The sequence below is a fragment of the Aegilops tauschii genome, chromosome 5 (genome assembly GCF_002575655.3).
Source record: "Aegilops tauschii subsp. strangulata cultivar AL8/78 chromosome 5, Aet v6.0, whole genome shotgun sequence".
Taxonomy (NCBI): domain Eukaryota; kingdom Viridiplantae; phylum Streptophyta; class Magnoliopsida; order Poales; family Poaceae; genus Aegilops; species Aegilops tauschii.
In genome coordinates, this window is record NC_053039.3 from 454,976,537 (window position 1) to 454,999,524 (window position 22,988).

At 44.0% G+C, this 22,988-nt stretch overlaps 1 long non-coding RNA gene and 1 pseudogene across 5 annotated transcripts; one reads left to right on the forward strand and one right to left on the reverse strand.

Moving 5' to 3' along the window:
• Positions 1–3,695: 3,695 nt before the first annotated feature.
• On the reverse strand, positions 3,696–9,276 carry LOC120965278 (uncharacterized). Of its 5 annotated transcripts, XR_006664517.2 has the most exons (11): positions 8,849–9,275; positions 8,356–8,467; positions 8,105–8,157; positions 7,728–7,976; positions 7,560–7,619; positions 6,627–6,770; positions 6,267–6,322; positions 5,365–5,465; positions 4,554–4,899; positions 4,334–4,455; positions 3,696–4,160 (listed from the first exon to the last, which is right to left on the reverse strand). It is a non-coding gene; the product is annotated as an uncharacterized lncRNA (long non-coding RNA). The 5 variants fall into 5 exon arrangements; XR_012183047.1 differs by having other exon boundaries at positions 7,728–8,467; positions 8,849–8,925; positions 9,080–9,276; XR_012183048.1 differs by having other exon boundaries at positions 7,728–8,157; positions 8,849–9,276.
• An 8,919-nt stretch (positions 9,277–18,195) lies between these two features.
• LOC123494077 (F-box/LRR-repeat protein At3g03360-like) lies at positions 18,196–19,269 on the forward strand (annotated as a pseudogene).
• Positions 19,270–22,988: the final 3,719 nt, after the last annotated feature.

Sequence of the window (22,988 nt, forward strand, 5' to 3'; positions counted from 1 at the left end):
AGCTTCGGCCGGAGCAAAGATCGGCAACCGGCGGGGCTAGCGCTACGGGTCGAAGGAGAGAGGGGAGGGGACATGTCGAGTAGCTCACCGCGGAGCACAAGATGGCTCGGTGAGCGGCTTAGTAGCAGCTGAGCAGGGGATCGAGGCGCCGAGGTTCCGGTGGCCGCGGGCGTTAACGGAGACGACGAGGCCGTTGCGCTGCTCCCCGAGATGAAGCAGAGCACCAGCTCGACGGTGACGAGGGCCCCGGAGCCGGTGGCCAGGACGCGGGGACGAGTCGACGAACGCGGGGAGGCTTGTGATCAAGCCCCAAGTCCAAGGGGAGATCAGTGGCCGCGAGTACGGGCAACGCACGACGACAATGGCGCTCAGCGTAGTGAGGGGGGAAGAGATCTAGGCGAGAGGGGAGAGGAGCGGAGTGGGGCGCGAGTGGAGTGAGGGAGATCGAGGCCAGGGGAGCTAGGGTTCGGGAGGTGGCCACCTTATCCCCGGGGGAAGCCGCGGGATGGCCGCCACGGCATCAGGCGCCATGGTCGGGGCATCGGGGGAAGTGGGTCGGCCTGGTGGTTTAGTGGACCAAAGCCCAGGGGGAGACCGGTTCCTTTTATTTATTTTTTATTCTTTTGCTTTTCTTTTGTTTGTTTTCTGCTTTCCAATGCTTTTAAAACAAAAACAGTTTTATAAAATATGTGTTTCAACATGACAATTACTCAAAGATAATTTGCAACATTATGAACATTTTTATTGCATGGTTGACAAATTTGAAATTGGACTTTAATTTGAATTTGAATTGAATTCGACTTATGCCTTGGATCAGATGAGGATTAGCAACAGTAAGAGTGATGACCTGGCATCACTAGCATGAGATTATTGTAGCTTAATTATCCGGGTATCACACCAGCTCACCTGAGGGTGGGTGTGTTTCTTTTGTCTCGCGAGCCTGCGTGCTCATCTTCATGCCATGGCCTTGTAATTCGCTCGCTTTCCGGCTTTGAACCCTCCCAGTAACTAGCTTTCACGAATGCCGTGGGCTTTTGGTTGTGCCCGTGTAATGACTTATGGTCGTAACTCTGCCTGTTCCGTTGTGGGCTTTATTAATTTAAAGCCGGACGCCTCTAGCGTTTTCGTTCTAAAAAAATCCCTTTTCCACAAACATAGTAGAAAACGCGTTAGGCCCTATATATACTAGTAGAATTCCTGTGCGTTGCCACGGGCTTTTGAAATATTTTTCTGAAGTTATATAAACATAATGCATGTCAAATTTCACATTTAGAGAAAAGATAGCTGGGCATAATTGGATAATAATTGAAGTCTACTTCACTGGCAATGTAAATTGATTAAAATAGCAATTTGACGATGTACACATATAGAGCAATTATCTAACTAAAAATACGTTACAAATTAAAATTTACTTGATGCACTTAAGAAATTATCTCATAATCAGGAATGTTGTCTATCCAGGTTTTTTAGCTTACTTGCCCAGCCTTATTCTGACCTCAGCAGCTCAGCTACTCTCTCATCACAACCAGCCCTCTCACTCTCTCACCCCATGCACCCCTCACTCTATGTGTTCCTATGCCGACAAGGCTGACAATACGTAGACGATGAAAGTGACCGTCATGAACTACATTATTCCTCATCTCTTCACCCAAATAGATCTTTCTAACATAGTTCCACCAATTTCTTCTATTTTTCGTGATTGCTCCGGATGGATGGTGCAAACGAAATGCTGTAACATGATGTGTCGGCATCCCTCTAAACACTACCACCGTCTCCGCCACCTGAGATATCCTGTACCCTACCTTCAAATCCGTTAATCCCCTGCCCCTTCTCATCCAACGATGACCCGCCTTTAGTTCTTCGTCTTCGTCCCGTAGTCGTAGATTTTTTATTAGACACTCTGTCGACCCGCCCGCCTCTCCCTGCCTAAGCACATGCCACCGCCACCCTACAGCCGGCGAGTGTTGCCACACGTCTCCACTTGCTCAAGTCACCACCTCTGTCAATGCTGACGCCAGTCATCCCCCTAAAATCTACCACCATCTTTAGTGCCCACGACCTCCCGCACCCTGCACTCGAGACCGCTAACCCCTTGCCTCTCCTCCGCCGTCAACACCCACTGCTTCTACTACTCTTCTTCCTCCCTCTTCATACTTTTTTCTCCGTCGACTATTGACCCGCCCACCTCTACCTACGAAACCACTTGCCACCGCCATCAACAGTCAGCAAATGTTGTCACACACTACTACCTCCCTCTACCCGAGTTGTCGCCTCTACCGCCGCCCAACCCTCTAAACAGTGCCACAATCTCTAGCGCTCGTGACCTTCCGCACCACAATATATCAATGCTTGGCCATATATGAAGATAAAAGAAGGATCAAGATGGTTCTCTGAAGAAGTCATGCCATCTCTTGTCACACATCATGTTCATAGATCGTAGGCATACTCTCTTCTCTCAACTTCATTATCATCTCTTTGGACTACAAAATCTAACACTCATGTTCTGAATAATCAGTAGAATAAATTAATTTCAAGAACATGTCATGGGTGAATTATTTGGGTCCATACTTAAAAATAATAATCAGTTATGCCTGAGAGATATTTGGCAGGTTACACCGAATGCCATGTAGAAGCGATACCCAATTTGAATGGATGCATCGTCTTTCGAGTCCGATAAATATCATTGGCATGCAAACTTGAGATACTTTGCCATCACCTGCGTTAAGTATGGCGCCTCTCCGCCACAAGAAAGAGGTGGGCTTCAGAATCAGATCAATAAAATAAGTGAGATCCGAGATTTCTGGAATCGATGTATGGGCGCAAGAAATTTTTGTCGGAAGATATTGATTAGGTGGGATATAGCCTCCTACCGTATGGCAAGAAAAATCGGTAATAAAAACCAGATCCGAAAGGTGTGCTTTCTTTGGATACAAATCGGTGTGGTTGATGCTTGACATACTTGTTTTGAAAGTTGGCAAGAAATCGGTGTGAGCGAGAGGTCGTGCGAGAGGGTTGAGCAAACGAACTATGTATGGGCTCCCATATTTTTTGTAAATAAAGAGATAAAAACCAATGAGAGGTGAGACAAAAAAACAGACGAAAAAAACATGGAGGCGAGGCTACCAAGTCATACATTAGGAGTAGAGAATCAGGAATGGATCCGGAAGGAGATCGAGGTGGATCGGAAAAGAATCATTTCTTGCCCGTTTGTAATGTGTTTGGTCGGAGAACGGACTAAAATGATCCCTTAAAGATCAATCTAGCAGGACCTAACAAGGAATCGAGTGCTTACTCAGAGTACCAAACTTCTCCACTTAATAAAATATCCATATACTGACCAGACTGCATATATAGACATAAAACTAACAGGACAAAATAATTCAGTCATACACGCAAGATAAAATTGGCAGCCAACTGCATTTTCATTTCAAATAGCACTTGGTATCTACATGGACCAGATGACTGGAAAAAGGTTTGCTAACTCTCCTGAAAATGCACACCCGTCAGACCATTGGACATATGAAAACTACCAAGTGGAAATATATATTTGAATAATTTTCGAGTGCACAGATTAATGGGAAAGAATGTCACTTTTAGCGATGAAGACATGATGGTGTTCATGTCTCAAAATTAAGCTAAAGAACACCAATAATGTTTCTACCTAGAAATAAGATGAGAAAGTAACAGCTTAATGATCGAAAAGCTTAACTGAAAGCTATACACGTTCTCTCCTAGCAAGTATATACATGTAATTAATGGTCAAATCTGCCATTGTTCAGATATAACATATATGCAGCTATATATACATGTTTTCTCAAGGCATTTATACATGTATTGGTCAAATAAATAATATGTTATTCAGAGAGTAAATATTAAGTGTAACCTTGTAGCCATCTTTGAGTTGCTCACCATTAGCAAGGAAAGTGGAAGGTCTTTTTGCTTAGAGTTTGGCCAGTAGCAGTGGAGGAACTTCTTCTGTTGAATATCTGCTATGTCTGAATGGGGGCTGATATGCCTGTCCTATAAGATAATCTCCTTGTACGAGACACAACCCTTATAGATAATCTCCATGTACAGTCCTATAGATGGAACAAATTCGGCAGAATATAAGTGAAAGCAGTTTGATGTAGACGGGAACTTCATGTTGCTTTTTCTTTCGCCTGCAACAAAAAAAATTAACAGAATCAAAACGAATTTAATGCACACACGTGAAGATGCATATCTATATTTTCTTCTCTTGTTCTTTAAAATCAGATAGCCATATATTTCTTTAGAATCAGACTAAACTCTATGTACTATTACACGCAAGTCCAGGGCAATGGAAAACATAGACCTGATGCGCTGCAGAAACACTTTGACATCCTCCTTCATGATTTTGAACACATAGACCTGGTGTTTGTTTTCAGAAATGAGCTGCTAGACAGGTGACCAATCTCTAGTTGTCTATAGCCCAACCTGATGAAAAACGAGAAAACAAATTAGATGATCTCAAACGAACGGACCCATTGCAACATCTAACTGCACTACCTTGCCATGGAGGCCGGCGCATGTACCTGTTTCTAGCAGGTCGGCACAAAAGAAGATCATGGATGGCCGCCGCTGCTGCTACGCAAACAACATGTGGTCATCGTGGTAGATGTTGGAGGGGGCCAATGGATAGAGAGGACCAGGACGTCGTGCTTGAGTGATTCGACGGGAGGAAGGCGTGGTAATCGTCGTGCTGGTTGTCCTCCATGCCCTCGCCCTCCGACGAGTAGTGAATGCCCGTCTCCCTCCACCGCCACCTCCACCTCCATCTCCTTATATGTATGCCGACGACTTCCCCGACCTACGGCTCGCCATCGGATCCTCGGGTATTGCAGGGAACCTCCAGCACCCACCAACGCATACATATTCCTCCTACAATGTGCCCGTGTATTGCAATGGGAAAAACAATCGTAAAACAATTCATGGATGGGCAGTGGACATGATGAACTTGTACTACTTGCGCTGCATCATCAATCAATTTGCACTATCATTAAAAAAGTGTCACAACCTTTGGCATCAGCAGCGGCGTAGCATTAATCATTCTTGCCGAAATCATGGAATTTGAAATGGATTTGATTTCCACAACATGAATTTAAAATTCAACTGAAGAGAGTTATGTTTTCTTGGTGTATACATTTCAGCTGTGTCCCCATAATCAAAATATACTACAAACTTTCAGTCAAATAACATTGTTTCATTGTTTAAATAAAACCATTTCAAAGTTGTGCCTCTCTATGGGTTCTGAGCCATGCTCTTACGTATTTTTGTGCAACTACGCGATGATAGTAGAAAATGAAAAACATGCCAAATCTGGGTCAGAAGAGTGCAAGAAGGCACCTGCCAATAGCAGTGGACCATTTACTGTCGATGAAATCTGGAGCGGGTACACTTAACACAGTCTGCATTGCAGACTTCCCTCATCAAATCCATTTCAACTCCTGCAGTGATAACCAGAAATATTAATATAAATAATTAAAATGCGGACAGAGGACATATTATGCGTCAATCATGAACAGTTTGTTGCCAGAAGATCATGTATTGTTGTACTCAAGGCATGCTAGGTCTCCCATTGAAGAATGTAGCTATCAATTGCCACTGAGAACTACAAGTATCCTGTAGTTGTGCATGGTAAGCTTCTTGAAAAGAATAACTCAATGCAAGCTTGTTACTGAGATGGATTATGCAAAACTCACCTCTATCCATGTTATGTGAGAGAAATTCTAGCAGAACTTGTGTTACTTCCGCTGCATCATCAATGAATTTGCACTATCCTAAGAAATTATATGTATCACAGTCTTTGGCATGAACCACGCTGAACTACAATGCTCTTATCCTCTCTACTCTCTGTTCAATACTTATCTCTTTTTTCTTATCTAAATTGAAAAATAAATGTCACCATGGTGATAAACATTTATGCTAGAGCCACAAAATTTAATACCTATATCTTTCTGTCTATCTACAATGCAATATTACGAAAGGCATAACTTCAAAAATTAAACAACGATAATTCAGTAAACACATCATTTGTCTAAATATAATGATGTTCAAAGTTAAAATATAGGGACGAAAGTCCTGCCTGAAGAACCGTCATCACAAGTTCAGCAAACATACCACACACTATAACTTTCTGAAAATATACAGTCTCTAGCCCATTAAGCATATTTTAACAGAAAGTAATGGAAGCACTAACAAAACTAATTAAAAAAAGGTAAGATTGGGATCGAAAGGGTGTAACTTACGAAGATCATTCCTTTTTCTTGACTACAGTGTGGTCCTAAACTTCTGATCATCACGGCTGCAGTACAGACAACAGAGAAGATTAGACTTGATTAGATTTTGAACTGATTTTCAGTAATCTTCCTGTGTCGTAGGGTACCATGTTCCCTTGAAACAAATATCAACAAAATAATTTTCTTACTCAGTCTTGAGGAACATAATAAAGATACACATAGGGAATTAATATAGAGTAATCCAAAAGAAGAACTAATCAATTGAAAGGTATCCAGATCGTATGAGGAATGAAACAACACCTTCATTAACATGTCATACCAGGATGAACCAAGCTAACAATAGTCAAATAAATAGAGGAGCAGGCATACCCGAACTCCACTGCGGAAAGAGTGGTTGATTACTTTTCATGCTTATTCCCCAATAGGTATTTTTATCAGATGGATCAAATGAACTCTATCCATAACCCGCCATTCTTGGTATGGTTTGTGGCACAGGATGGTGGCGTCGCACTCCTGCAATTGACATGTGGTTAAAGTATGACCAGCAGCTACATTCACCTCAACATAACTCAGAAGAAAAATCCCCACAAAAAAAAATTCAAAAGGCAGGTAATAATTGATAGAAACCTAGATCAAACAGAGTAAGAAATACCTTAGATTAAGCATTCATAATTTGATTTTGCAGTAAAAATCATAATTTGGTCAGAAAATAAAATACCTAAGACTCTGCTGTATGGGATTTAATAATATGGCATGCATTGTATCCTAAATTCAGCACCAAAGGATATGTTCTTAGATTTTAAATCACCACAATCATGTGAAAAGAAATAATCATCGCTATCTATTTTCATTAGGCATTACCCCAAACACAAGGTGAGCAAGTCCAATAGGTAGATGGAGGGATGGCTGGAATGGGGCAGAGGAGAAAAGGGCATGTTGCAAAAGTTTGTTCTGTCGGGCGGGGAGGAGCAATGCTTGCAGCTAGCTATCTATTTTATACTCGATATGTCATTGACAACCAAGTGAAGCTGCTGCAACTTGTAAGGTGCACGCATGGTGGGTGTCTTGCCATGGTTGCAGCAATGCTAATCTTTCCCTATGTCGCGGTCCATACTGGGGAAAAAAATAACCTGCATACTAATCGTGAACATACTCAGAAAATGCATGCAAGGACTGAATATATGGAAGTAAAAAATTGTCGACCTTGCGCCACTGCTACTGCATCATTGCAACAATAAGAATTTACACCCACATCTTGTAGAAAGAAATCTGCACACAACATTAGCTACCAAAATTAAGTACCTTTAGCGGTCATCTCTCACATAGAATTTTATCCCGTTTTCAGCTTTTCTGCACAATCATCTGCAGAGAAACAACCATAGAGTAGATCTTTTCTTTAAGCATTACCAAATCTCCTCATTCATCTGAAAAGAAATAAAAATTTGCATAGCTATTTTATTCAAGCATTACCTCAAACACATGAGTAGGTCCAAGTGTCCAACAGGTAGACCCAAGGGGGATGACTGAATATTTCATAATCGTCATGTCATCCAAGGTGAAGTGAGGCTGATGCTGCCTGTATGGTACGCGCATGGTGGGTGTCCTGCCGTGGTTGCAGCAACGCTGATCTTTCCCTCGCATGGGGCCGCAATTCCGGCTCTCGGATGGCCGGCGAGCCACCGGCGAGCAGCAGCCTCACTTCACCTTATTATCCTCACACTACAAAACACTATTATGCTCACTAAGTTTAAAATACTTTATTCAGGTTAATTTTATTTGCAAACCTAAAAAATGATATTCTGATTTGCACAATATTAACACATGTCATGATTAAGAAAAAACAAAACCTTTGATGACCATGCCACTTGAATTGCATAATTGCTCCACTCAATGTTTTCTCCTTCCAAAATACAAGAATTTCGTTATATGACATGTACCAGTAGAATAACATGTCTAACAGGAATTATCCTGTTATTGTAGATTTGACAAATCTGGAAGGCTATGAAACTTTGTTCTAGTTGATCATTAAGCACCAAGTTTAGCACCAGGTGACTGATACCTGCCAAAACAAAGGCTTAAATTGTAGGGAAAGGCAGACCTGGTATATCCATGTGAGTTTAGATGATGTATAGCTCATTGTGGAAACTTGAACCGCTTTTGATTAATACTCTCTGTCTCAATAAATGTGAGAAGCACGCGTGGTCCTGAACCTGGAAATAAAACATGGAAACCTATCATCATACATTTCTAAAAATAAAATTGACTGTAACAGTATTGTCGTACACGCCAAATACCATGCCCCACCATTCTTTACGAATCATTTTATCTACTGGAAATTGTATCTGATGCAAACATGAATATTTTGGGGTGGGCTCAACCAATTTTGCTACAATGAAATTATCCAAACTTACAATGCATTTTCCCTACATGATTTAATGGAATAAAACATAGCGTGATACATGTTCACTCGCACCGCGCATTGCAAATGGTAAAAAAGTTGAACTGGACAAATGTGTGTAAAATAGTGGTTGACAAACCACACCTACTATTGGAGAAGCAACAAAATCGTGGCTCACATTACAAAAGATTACCTCAGAGTTCAAAAGCTCTTCGTGCTCAAGGGCATAACCCATTGGGTAAAAATCACCATGTCTTCAGATTTCAATTCCTTCATCAACAAAATAGGACAACTCAGGTTTCGAGCAATTTGCATAATCACAATAAAAAGCAGACCTGGGTGATTTTTACGAAGCAGTTTTTGGCAATCTTAGGATCAGCACAACCTATACATGAAATTCAGTGCTATAGGTAAAAAGACCAACATCAAACCATAAGCCCTCTATGCCGCCGCCACTTGCCAGATTTCCACCGGCGACATCCTCCGGCTACCTGCTCCTCGCACGGTCCTGCGGCCTCCTGCCATCCGTTGCCACCAGCTGATCTCCCGCTGTCTGTTGCGCCACCAGTTGGTGTCCCTGCCATGGGAGAGGAGAACCTGGGGGCGCGTGAGTACAGGCTACGGGGAGAAGATGGGTTGGGGCGAGGGCAGGGAGCTAGCGTTACCTGGGTCGTTGTTCATCGCTGTCACGGACGCGGCGCTCCTGCTCGTCTACCTCCCATTTCGATCTCCTCCTGGAATCGGTGAAGAAAAGAAGAGACGGCAAGGGCGCAGATCCACCGCTCCAATCAGATCCCTTCCATTCCCTTCCCTCCCATTGGGAGAGGGAGAGAAGGTGAGGGGGAGGAGGAGGCCCCCGGTGGTGTCGCCATGGCCGGGCAGGGCTCCTCCCGCTTGCCCGCGACGGGAGGTGGCGGGGGCGGCAGCGACGGGCGGCGGCGTTTGAGGGAGGGGATCGGCGGCGGCTGCGAGGGCGAAGGATCTGGTGTGGCGTCGCTCGAGGGCAAAGGCTTCGCTCGCTCGTTCGCAACGCACGTGCAACGTCTTGCTAATTTTCGTAGGTTAACCGTCGTAGGTTTTTTTAGGACGATTTTCTGTCGATGAACCGTAGTGTTTCACAACTGGCATCGTGGTAGCATACCGATTTTTTTTGTCGGTCTCGAGGGCGGAAGGGGGGAATCGCTGGGTTGCAGGAGGTGGGATTGAGGACGAAAATTAACCGTCTCTGGTGGGACGAAAATTGACCGGCGGAGACTACCAACTGCTCCATTAGGAGTAGAGATGGATAGAGGGAGTACTACCAAACTAATCAGCTATGGTTTCCGTACAATGAATACTCCCTCCGTTTCTTTTTAGTTCGCATATAAAATTTGGTCAGAGTCAAACTTTGTAATGTTTGACTAACTTTATAGGAAAAAATACCAGTATTCCCAATATGAAATCAATATTATTAGATGCATCACGAAAGTAACTTTCATATACCACATAACTTTGGTATTGTAGATGTTGATATTTTTTGATATAAATTTGATCAAACTTTGGTTAGTTTGACTTTGACCAAATTTTATATGCAAAGTAAAAAGAAACGGAGGGAGTATAACATACGAGTACATCTCCCTCAAAAAGGATAGAGTATATATATGAGTGTTTAGCCGAAAGTATATAGTTTTTTGTGCTGAACTTTATTTTTGCGAAATCCATGGAAACATAGCGTAGATGATTATATCAAAATTAATATCTCACACCAGTACCCGTCATCAGTAAAAAATTTGGTCTAAAATTCACAGCATAAGGAAGTTCCACAGAAAACATCTGATATATTGAACACGAAAAGTTTTTTCCTCATCAAAATTACCAGAAGGTATTCCAAAGGTAGAACCGTGTAACATTACCACTTGATGTTCAAATTGGCAGAAGTGGAAAATATATAGCTGCTCCAAATTGCGAGTGGTATATCTAGAACCAGGAAATTTTGGGTGGCATTTAGGTATGTAGGAAACTTCTTAACGGTAATATACAAAAATTTCTTCCATGAGTAAGTGATCCATGCATCACATATGGTGTATATTAAAATATCAGCGATAGAAGCTAACATATTTAAAACAAAACTATTTTAGCAAAAGGCTCATATTTGATCTCAAAATTTCGCTGGACAACTCAAATAATAGTGTTCTCATAATAAATGGTGACACACGGCATCGGCGTCCTTTCTCGAACACTCCTTGAGATCTTTGGCAAGCTTATTGCGCTTTGGTGTTGTATTATTTGTTGCAATGCACATGCATATTTGCTATAAAAAATTGCAAACATTTGGAATTCAAATATTTTTTTTGAATGATATAGATTGGACTTTGGAGTGCATATTGCCACAAATTTCAATACACATCCAAATTTTCTCCCGTTGCAACAAATGAGTATGTTTGCTAGTTATTCCACAACGTGAGAATGCAGACACTTCCTATAACTTGATATTGTGAAAGCTTTTTGCACGGTCAATTGGAGTTACCTTTTGGAAGTTCTTGGTACTCCCTCCGTCATGTGAAGAGTGTACATCTAGAAATTTTAGGACAAATTATGGAGTTAAGTAAAAATGCATTGGAAAGGTGCAAGCCATCATCTCTCTTCCTTTTAATTACCTTATCCCCAATGAGCTAAGTGCATGTAGAAATTAAGAAGACCATATGTAGATTGCTATTGGTCTTGATTACCATGGGATGAGAGAGAAGTATTTTTTTTAAACTTTAAAGTGCATTGGGAAGATAGAAGTACACTTTTTTGTGGACAAATTTTAAAGCTAGATGTACACTCTTCACCGGACGGAGATAGTAAGTAGTACTCCCTCCGTCTAGGTGAGTAAGTCATCTTAGGTTGTGCACCGTGACCAAGGAGGAGGGGAAAACGAGAGACCTTAATGTTTATTTGCTAATTAATAGGATTGCATGCAATGAACTAACCACTGCATGTCGTGTTTGGTAGTCTCAAGTCATTAAAAGCATGCACACCCCTCATCCCTTATTGGTTGATATGTCAAGAAACAATAAACGCGGTAGAAGTTTTTTTTTTAGAATGACGAGCCCCCAAATTATACAGGAGAATGATTACGGTCATACAACCAAACCTCCTGTACCCTACTTGGTACAGCTCCAATCATCTTGAAGTCTCCATGATCTTTTGCTTCCATCGCCAGGTTGTGCGGGAACTTGTTCCTTTCCCTGCTGATCCAATTGACTTGCCAGGATACGAAGTGCCCCAAGCACTCACGTATATCTCTGATAATCGGAAAACAGTGGGATCGGTTTGTGGCTTGCGGGGACAACTCTTTAGCTAGTGTACTGCAATCAGTTTCGATGATTATATGGCCATTAAACAGAGCGGACAGGCCTATCAGGCCTTCTCTAATAGCACATGCTTCAGCCTCCATTACGTCCATGCAGGTCCCAGTATTCTGCCCAAGGGAGACAACGGGGATTCCCTTGTGGTCTCTAGCCACAGCTCCGGCATAGCTCAGTCCCGAGTCAGGGTTGTATGTTGTGTCCGTATTCAGTTTTGCAAATCCCGCTGGAGGAGCATACCAATGGTTGCCTGCATCATTTTCCCGCCTCACATTACGTATGTTCTTGCTTCCCACTTGCTCTTTCCCCCTCTCGCTATCTGTGGCAACAAGACAGTTTCGGATTTCCTCTTCATATCTTGTCAGGAAGGATGCAGATCTCGAGATGGATTATTTCCCATCCCCATGCACGCAGTTGTCCCGTAGGAACCATGCTCTCCATATCAGTAAAAGGATTTTATCCCGCATGTCTGCATTGCATGTGTCCAGGATGATCTGTAGCCAATCTCTGCCAGTGTTTCTGAATGTCGCCTCATCCGGGAGGTCCCAAACCTCTCTCATTGCAAATCTCAAAGCCTTGCTTTTGGTGCATTCTATCACACTGTGGAACTCCTCTTCCTCTGCATATCCACATATGCTACACGTAGTATCCACCTCCAGAGTTCGTTTGAATTTATTCTTCTTGGTGGCCAGGGTATTGGTCGCAACCCTCCAACCAAATATTTTAACCTTTTCCGGCACAGAAGCCTTCCAGATAAGATCCCTTTGCTACGGTTGTTACTGTCACCTGCAGATGTAGATGTAGCTAGGTCTCGCCCTGGTCCGTCCATGGCCAGTCTATACGCACTCCGCACAGAGAACACTCCAGATTTCTCATGATTCCACGCAAGCTGATCCTCCGTCGGATTGGTCGGCAGTTTGATTTTGCAAATATCATCTGCATCAAAATGATTGAAAATCCGATATATAAGTTCGGTGTTCCAATTATTTTCCCCTTGCACTAATAGTTGGTTGACCCATCTCAACCGAGTTCTGGAGGTAAAGTTCGCCACTTTGAGTCCTTCCTTCCTGGGGATCCAATTATCTCTTGTGATTTGAATACTTCTTCCATTACCCACACGCCATATGAGGCCTTTCTTCAAAAGTTCCAGCCCAAATTCAATCCCTCTCCATGCAGGTGATGCATCCGATGCAAAGACTGTGTCAAGGAGCTTACCATGCGGAAAATATTTGGATTTAAGGACACGAGCACAGAGGCTATCCGGGTTCTGGATCAATCTCCATGCTTGTCTAGCTAGAAGTGCTTGGTTGAAACCTTGCATATCTTTGAATCCAATCCCACCTGCTCTCTTGGGTTTTACCATTTTATCCCAAGCCATCCAATGGACTTTGCGGTGTTCTCCATCTTCACCCCACCAAAATTTTCTGATAAGCTTCTCATATTTCTCACAGAAGCCTACAGACATCTTGAAAACACTCATCACATGGGTGGGTAAAGCTTGAGCTACGGATTTCACAAGTGCCTCCTTCGCTGCATGAGACATATACCTTTCCGACCAATCATTACATCGCTTGCCAAACCTGTCCATAATGGGTTGAAAGTTATCATCCTTCATTTTCCCCTCTGGAGTAGGGAGTCCCAAGTACTTGCTCTCAAACGTGGCCGACACCACACCCAGGGTCTCCTTGATCCGTTCTTGGGTTGTGTTCGGGCATCGCTCACTGAAAAGTATTGAACACTTACTTGGGGTGAGAAGCTGACCCGAGCAATTTTGAAACAAAGCGAGCGCTTTCTGAACGGCATTGGCTTCCTCCGCAGATGCTTTAAAGAACAAAAGGCTGTCATCGGCAAAGAGGAGATTCAAAATACCTGGGCTCCCTCTTGCCACCTTAATGGGTGTGATGTTACCATTGGATATCTCCTTATTCAGGATACTAGTAAGACCATCCGCGACAAAGAGGAATAGATATGGGCTAAGGGGATCTCCTTGACGCAGCCCTCTCGACGGTCTAAAAGTTTCCAACAGCTCACCGTTGCACCGGACAGCATATCTCACCGAGCAAACACACTTCATCACCCAGTTCGTCCATTTTTCATTAAATCCCAATTTGCGCAGAGTGTTTTCAAGGAAACCCCAGTCCACTCTGTCATATGCTTTCGCCAGGTCTAGCTTGTACGCACAATGAGTATCTCGTGCATTCTTGCTATGCTGAATTTTATGGAAGCATTCAAACGCAATGTAGGAATTATCCGTTAGCAATCTCCCAGGGACAAACGCACTCTGCGTCTCGGAGATGATTTCATCCAGGAATGGCCTCAGTCGGTTTACTAGACACTTCGCCACTACCTTATATATGACGTTGCATAAAATGATCGGACGGAAGTCCTTCAAGCTGTCGGGGTTGCTGCCTTTCGGAATGAGGACAATAGTAGTATCGTTAATTCCTTCGGGCATGATCCCATCTGCAAAGAACTTCTTTACCGCCCCTACCACATCTTCTTTTAAAATGTCCCAGTTCCTCTGATAGAAGTGGGCTGGAAACCCATCGGGCCCTGGTGCTTTCAATGGGCCGATTTGAAATAAGGCATCACTGATTTCCTTTTCTGTGAAATCCTTTGTCAGCATGTTATTCATATCCTCATTAACTCTCGCTTGCATCATGTTGATTAATTCCTGCGGTGCCACCTTATCATCTTTAGTATACAGGTCCTTGAAAAAGCGTGTGGTCATCTGCTGGATCCCATCCTTATCTTCAACCCACTGGCCATTACCATCTTTCAACCTTGTGATGGTATTCTTTTTCCTTCTCCAGGTTGCCTTCCGCTGAAAATATTTAGTGTTTTTATCGCCCTCTTTCAGCCAGGTTGTTCTAGATCTTTGTCTCCACATAATTTCCTCTCTCAACAAAACTCCATCAAGTTCCCTCGCTACTCTGTTTATTTCGTACTGCCTACCAGCTGTGGGAGGTCCTTCCCAAAGGCTCTCGAGTTTCTTGCGCAACTACATTGTTTTCTTAACAATGGATCCAAATTCTTTCTTAGCCCAACTTTGCAGCGCTTGTTGTATCGAGCCCAACTTCTCTTTCATTTCCTCCAGTGAACTAGCAGTTGCAGACCTGCTCCATGTGCTGTCCACCGTCTCAAACAAGGAATTTTCCCTCTCCCACATGGCTTCATACCGAAAGCTGCTGTTCTTTTTCCTGTATTCCATGGGTTCACTGAATGTTAACAAGAGTGGTAGGTGGTCAGACCTGGAGGAGCAAATGTGCTGGATATGTGCATCCTTAAAGAGTTCAGACCACCGAGGGTAGGCCACACCCCTGTCTATTCTGGCTTTGACATTGTGTTTACCTGCTTGCTTATTATCATAAGTCCAGCAAGGTCCGCTAAAGCCTAGGTCATGAAGATTACAGTCCGAGAGGACCTCTCTAAAGTTAGCCATGTTTCTTTCTGGCCTTTTAGCTGCTGAGATGTGTTCAGTCTGCCACATGGTTTCATTCAGATCCCCTATCATCATCCACGGCTCACTTGAGTGCAGCTTGATTCTCCTAAGAAAGTCCCACATATGGTAACGTTCATGAGCTCTTGGTTCGCCATACACAAATGTGCCGCGCCAACTTGGGCTATGAGGATTCTCCCTAATATGCACATCAATATACCTCGGGCCAACTGAGAGTCTCTTTATTTCAATTGTTTCATCCCAAAACAATGCTATCCCTCCTCCCTTGCCCTTCCCATTGTGGGTAATACAATGTTTCAGGCCTAGTCTCCACCTTAGCTTCCTGACATTTTCGGCACACTGACGGGTCTCCGAGATAAAAACTACCGGCGGGCGATATGTGCTCACAAGGCACACGAGCTCCTGAACTGTCCGAGGTTGCCCTAAACCTCGGCAGTTCCAACTTAGGATCCTCATGTCTCCTGACGGGCGCGCTCATCCGCACCCGCCAGGTGACCGGCAGCCCCGGGGCCGGTAGCTTCCTTTCCTCCTTTCTTCCCATTACAATTCTTGCCTTCAGACTCTCCTACCCCTTTCTTCTTTTTAGCACCCACAGTTCCCTCTATTTCCTGCCAATCAACAATATCTCTCGCTGCCTCTACAGGACGCACACTCCTTTTTCCCAACACCGAGCCATCTTCAGACACATCCAGCATGTCTTTCTTCAGTCCACCGTCTGTACGGTTCTGTACCTGATCTGGCCTGTTCACCTCCTTGCTCATCGTTTCCTGTTCCAGGGGAGGGTCAGTGTTTCTGTCAAGACCCTCACCCAGCACAGTTTGCCATCCGGTCATGACAGCCGACGCGCTAGCCACTCTTTTGCACAAAACAGATACAGAAACAACAACAGTCTGACCAGTGTCCTTCTCTTTTTTCTTCCCAGATCTTTTGGAAGCCAATGTCTTGCTCGTATTACCATTGCCAGCCACATAACCATCCAAGTACTCCTTGGTACACGTGATGAATTTTGTCTGTAAATGCCAATTGAAAGGCAGCTCAAACTGAACTCTGAGAAAAGCATTCAGATTCCTACCGGCTCTCCCAGAAGTAGCATCATGTCTATTCCACCTTACACACTCAAAGAGATCACCTGGATCAAAAGAGATAGGCACCTCTTTGCGTTGCTTGAAAAGAATTGTAAATGTGATCACCTTCGCCTCCATCATCAGAAAGCCTTGCATCCTCTTTTCTTGTAAAACTAATTTGATACCAGAAATTGTTTCCTTCCAGCAAGGGTTCGTAGAAGATCTTTTCTTGCGCAGCATCATTGTACTAACTCTCAATACTCCGTCAGGTGGATCGCCCGTTTGAGATTGACGAATCCGTTTCCTCCTTCGGCATCCCCTATCCATTAGAAACAGGGGTTGATCGCATCTGATTTGCTGCCATTTACCCTCAATCTTTGCAGCAGTACATGGAGATTCAAGAACAGGGGTGATCTGTTGCACGCTGACCGTCGTATCCTGCCGGACTGTATCTGTACACTCAAAGATTGACACTGGATCCTGCACATTACCATCTACTCCCTCCGTTCCAAGATAGATGACCCAACTTTGTACTAAAGTTAGTGCAAAGTTGAGTCATCTATTTTGGAACGGAGGGAGTAGTATGGATGATTCATTGCCAGCGTCCTCCACGACCTCTTCCACATTGGGGTCAGGCCTTTCGATTGAGCAAACCACACTAGTTTCCTCCATATCCGTGCAATAAGAAGTCTTTGGGGTAGGCAAAGGATTACCTGCTAGAGGTAACTTCAAACTCACCACTTTCGGATGATCTCTGACCATATGCACACGTTCCAAATCCCTCCTCATCTGCTTCAATTTCTGACCGATTTTTTCCAGTCCCTGGTCAATCGCCCGATCTGAAACCTTCCTGCAGTCTTCCAGATTCTTTCCACTGCGGATCTTGCTCTTTGCCAATCTGCAGACCGCAGTCCTCATCCTGATCCATGAGTCGCGGAGTCCCAGGGGGTCTCCATCTTCATCGGCGGCCCTCAGGTCCCTCTCGTACTAGGTGGATTCTGGATCTCTCCCGCCGGAGCGGCGGCGGCAGTCCCTGTCGGTGTTCGCCCCCGCTGCGTTTTTCTGGGCGAGCGATGCCGCTGCGTTTCTGGCGAGCGGAGCACAGGTAGAAGTTAATGCACCGCGCCTAAGTGTTTTGGAATTATTTGGTTTTCGTAAGATGACTTACACACCTAGACAGAGGGAGTAGTAGTACTACAAGCTTGGGATCGTGCCATGGGTAGCTAGATTGAGCCGTTTAGATTTAGGGCCTATCCGGAGTCCCTCCTGCTCCGTGACTCCGCTTCCGGAGCAGCCGGAGCAGCAGTTTAAATTTTTGGAGCGAAGAAACAGTATTCCACCGATCCTTGGATTTGGCGGAGCCGTTGGTTTCCCGAACAGCTCCGTATTAGAGAAGTTGGGTCGTTTGATCAGTCAGTCAAGTCTGTAGTACTCGATGGCAGTGCTTGCACGAGTCAGTCGTTTTTGGGTGCGCATGCTTGTAGTTAATCAAGAATGACGGGTCAATTTCCTAGACCCCGGAGTTAATTTAGTCCAAGGATTAGTACTCCCTATTTTTCTTTGATGTGTTCACATCTGTAAACCGATCGCATTCCACTCTATAAATAGCTTGAGTTGAGTTGCTCAGTGGACGGAAGAAAAGTTGTGAGTTTTGAAGTCGTTGCTGCATTCTTTCTTGGCGGCCATGGACGGTGGTGGTGTGGCTGCCGCCGCTTCCGTATCCAAGAAGAGGAAGCAGTGGCTGAACAATCAGGACCTCATCAGCGATCTCCCCGACGAGATCCTCGACATCATCATCTCCCGCCTCCCCACCAAGCCAGCGGCGCGGACAGCCGTCCTCTCCTCTCGGTGGCGCCACCTCTGGCGCTCCGCCCCGCTCAACCTCGCCGTCGACCGCCGCCTCTCCGGGTGGGAGCGCGACCGCATCGCCATCGTCTGCAAGATCCTGGCCGCACACCCTGGCCCTGTCCGCCGCCTCTCCCTCCACGACATCATCTGCCTCCGCCGCGGCATCTACGGGAAGATCGACCGCTTGTTCCGGTCCCCCACCCTGGATGGCCTCGAGGAGCTCGACTTCACCTCCAACGGCTCTTACTACGGCGACGGCGACGGAGGCGACAGGCCACGGCGCCCGCTGCCGCCTTCGGCCCTCTGATTCGCGCCCACGCTGCGCGTCGTCAGCATCGATTGCTGTGATTTTCCTGAGATTGATGCTGCCCCCGCGCTCCTTTTCCCTCGGCTGAAACAACTTAAGCTGCACAAGATCTCCATCTCACATGCGGCCATCCACCTCCTGCTCGCCGGCTGCATCGTGCTGAGAGCCTTGAGCTTGGATGGATCCATGGGCTCAACACTGTCTGGATTGTCTCCCCGACTCTACGAAGTATTGTTGTCTCTGTTTCTTACCAGAATTACAGAGCAAATGTGATGCTTCAGAAGCTTGTCATTGAGGACGCGCCATGCCTTGAAAGATTGATCCCACTTGGGGAGGGCCCCAGGATAATCAAGGTCATCTCTGCACCGAAACTGACGGTGGACTGCCTTTGATAGCTTAGTATGCAAGTGATGTCGGCCGGTTTGATGCCCTCTCAAGAGAATATCAGGAGATAGATGCTCCATTTATGCCGTCATATATATCTTTCGTTCCAAGCATCCCGATGTCTTTATATGTAATGATCCTTTGCTGCTACTACCGTCTAGTGTACTATGTATGTTATCTGCAGGAAACTGAAACGTCATGCACCTATTTATGGTTCCATCACCTGAATTGCTGAAATGTGGTTGATTGTGCTATTACAGAATTTTCATATACCTATGCTGATGTGCAAACATACTACTGAAAATAATACACCTTACATAAAGAAATGAAGGGAGTGTTATGTATGTACTATATGTAGTCTTGTTCTTGAAGGGAAAATCGATGTAGGCAATGGCAGACGGGTGGCATCTTACTTTGTCTCTGAAAGTGCAGGTAAAAGAGTTATATTGTTTACCAGATTGTTGTGCAAAATCTGAGAATAGTAGCTTACCAAGTACTAGAACTTTTCAAACTGAAAATTTATGTTTTAGTTTGCGTTGTTTTGGTCTGTGTTGGGTGAAGTCTGTAATTATTTGGTCTATGAAAGTGCATCCAACACAGCTACAACTTGTTATGCAAAGTGCTGGGCAAAGTCTAGGAAATATTTCCTTTTCGTGAACTAGAGTTTACTTTCATTTCCCCAGCTTGCTGCATATATCTTCACAGCGTATAGTGGTTCGATCCTGTGTACCACACACAGAGTGTTCTTTCTGAATTCTGACGGTTCAGCGTGTACATATAAGCTGCTGAAATACAATAGCGGGTGGAGGCATGTTGCAAGCAAAGGAACTGCTCAGAGACGAGGGTGCCACCATTGCGGCTCCAGAACAGTCGACAGCCAGTCCAATTGGTGTGTTGTCGTGAATGACATGGGAAAGTTCCGCACCATGGCCTATTCTTCCCTAAAGGTTTCTGTGATTCTGTTATTGTGTTAATTCGTAAAGTTGCAAGACCGAAGCATTTGAATTTTTTTAGACATATAAGCTTATGCAATGTTCTTTACAAAATTGTATCCAAGGTTTTGGATAACCGTCTAAAGTTGATTTTGCCTGTTCTCATCTTAGAGTTTCAAAGTGCATTTGTGCCTGGCAGATCAATCACTGACAATGCTCTTATTGCTTTTGAGTCCCTACATACTATAAGGCGTCAACGAGCAAAACAACCTTTCTTTGCCATGAAAATTGATATGATGAAGGCATGTGATTGTGTCAAGTGGAGTTATCTTCATGGCTGCCTCTCAAGGCTTGGTTTTAATCCGGTATGATCAGCTCGGTGATGGGATGTGCAGATATGCTGTAAGAGTCAATGGTGAGCTAACTACTCCAGTTATTCCCTCCAAGGGGATCCGTCAGGGAGACCCAATAAGCCCCTACCTGTTTCTTTTGTGCACTGAAGGCCTGTCAAGTCTGTTACTTCAGAAGGAGAATTGTGGCGTGCTACATGGTATTAGGAACGGTCGCTCTGGTCCACCTATCTCATCTCTCCTTTTTGCCGATGACAACATCTTCTTTGCAAGAAGTGACACACGTAGTGTGGAAGCTTTGGAATCTACCCTAAAACTCTATTGCAATGGACCTGGTCAATTGATCAACAAAGATAAGTTCTCACTGTTCTTTGGCCATTGTTGTCCAGAAGGTGTCAAACAGCGTGTTAACACAAGATTGGGAATACCAAATGAATCTCTCAATGACACATGCCTTGGTATGCCACTCAGGTAGGCAAATCACCAACTTGTATTTTTAAATTTTTGACTGACTGTGTTCGGCGTTGCATTTATGGGTGGTTAGGTCAACCTATTTCAAGAGCTGGTAAAGAAGCTTTTTTGAAATCCATTATACAGGCGATTCCGACGTACATCATGAGTTGCTTCCAACTTCCTGTGGTAACATGTGAGAAATTCCGATAAATTGTGGCTGGTTAGTGGTGGGGTAGAGAAGATGGTAAAAAGAAACTCCACTGGAGATCTTGGGATTGGTTATCGACACCCAAATCTCTTGGTGGAATGGGTTTTCGAGACATGGCCATCTTCAACCTCGCCATGTTTGGCAAGCAAGGATGACGGCTGCTCACTAATCCGTCGTCTTTGTGCGCTTGTGTTCTAAAGGGCCGGTATTTTCCTTATACAGATTTTTTTTGGAATGCTGCTGCGTCAAGATATGCGTCTGCTACTTGGTGTGGCATCCTTGCCGGCTGTGAGCTTCTGAAGCATGGTGTTAGATGGGGTATTGGTGATGGCAAGAATGTCCATGTTATGACGGATCACTGGATTCCATCGACTATCAGCCACCCTCACCTACGATAAAACAATGCAGAGGCCGGTCTGCAGGGAGCTCGGAATCACCCCCGCCGAGGCAGCATCGCGATATGTGTTGTCAGTCGTATTTTATTTGCCACCACCGAACGCGATGCCGTATTTCACCGTATTCCACGGCAGGCCCCAAGTGAATGGACAGTACCGCCTGGGCAAAGCAGCATCCATATGTGTGTGGGACGCCGGTGTTACTAGTGATTTGATGGGTCATCATTTTTTCCTTGAAGGTTTGCAGGTTTCCACTGACAAGCATGGAGGAGATTACATGTAGACCCTGGGTTGCTAGCACTCTAATCACGGATCTGCAGACAATAGTTGGCTCACAAATAGTGTAGGGTTTGAACAATTTTTTGGAGATAAGCTATGTGAAAATAGAGAAACCCTCGGAAGGAAAACAACTTTAATTTTTCTTTAGAATAGCCAGGCGTGTTAATTTCCAACTGGAAGCGCAGCATTCTTTTTTTTAGCTCACTAATTCGTGAGTTTGGTATATATTTTTAAAATCGTGGGCGCACAATTACAGAAAACAAAAGAGAAGGGGCCTACCACTAAGTTGTATCATTATCAGATGGGAAGAGAGGATCTAGAGCTTTGTACTCCCTCCGGTCCTTTTTACTCTGTATATATGAATTGTCTGAAGTCAAACTTCACAAAGTTTGACTATATTTATATGGAAAATATCAACATCTGTCATGCTAAAGTTATACAATATGAAAATTTAAGTCATGACGCATCTACTCATATTGATTTCACATTGTGAATGTTGGTATTTTTTTTATAAAATTGGTCAAACTTTACAAGGCTTGACTTCAGACAAATCTTATATGTGAACTAAAAAGGACCGGAGTGAGTACTTGACTAGAAGGGTTGGGCGCGTTTTGCTGCGCCGTTGGTGTTGTTGAGATTTTTAAAAAAATTACTCATTTGTTTTAAAATATAAGGTGTATTACTTTTTTGAAACTCCAACCTCTTTAAGTTTGATCAAATTTATGAAGAAATATATCAAAATTCGTAATATCAAATTGTTGTTATTAGATTCATCATGAATGAATCTCCATAATCTTTTGGCTTAATATTGTGGATGTCGATATTTTTGGCTCTAAACTTGGTCAAAGTTAAAGAAATTTGACTTTCCACATAACTAAAACCCCTTGTATTTTCGAACTGGTGTCGAGTGTGTTTTATGATTTTGTGTTATGCGTTAATCAACTCATACTTTTGTTGCTAAATTTCTACGTCGGCGGCTACATGTACTATATTGGTTCTATAGTATCATCACATGGAGGCGCTTCTTTTTTCTAGATGGTAAGAGGGTGCACGGGGTTGATATGTTTTTCTAGCCGGTTTGTGTTGATTGATTTGGAAAATCGTTGGCCCGATCAAAAATCATAAACCAAATTCAAAATTGAATATCTCAATCGAATAAAAGTGTTTCAAAATCAGGGAATATGGTGAACTAAAATAATTAAACGGGAGAGCTCCTTGAGAAATTATTGACCTGGTCAGGTGACCAAGTTCTAAACTGAAGACCTCAATTAATTGTGAGAACATAAAAATGACTCCCTCCGTCCCAGAATATAAGAGTATT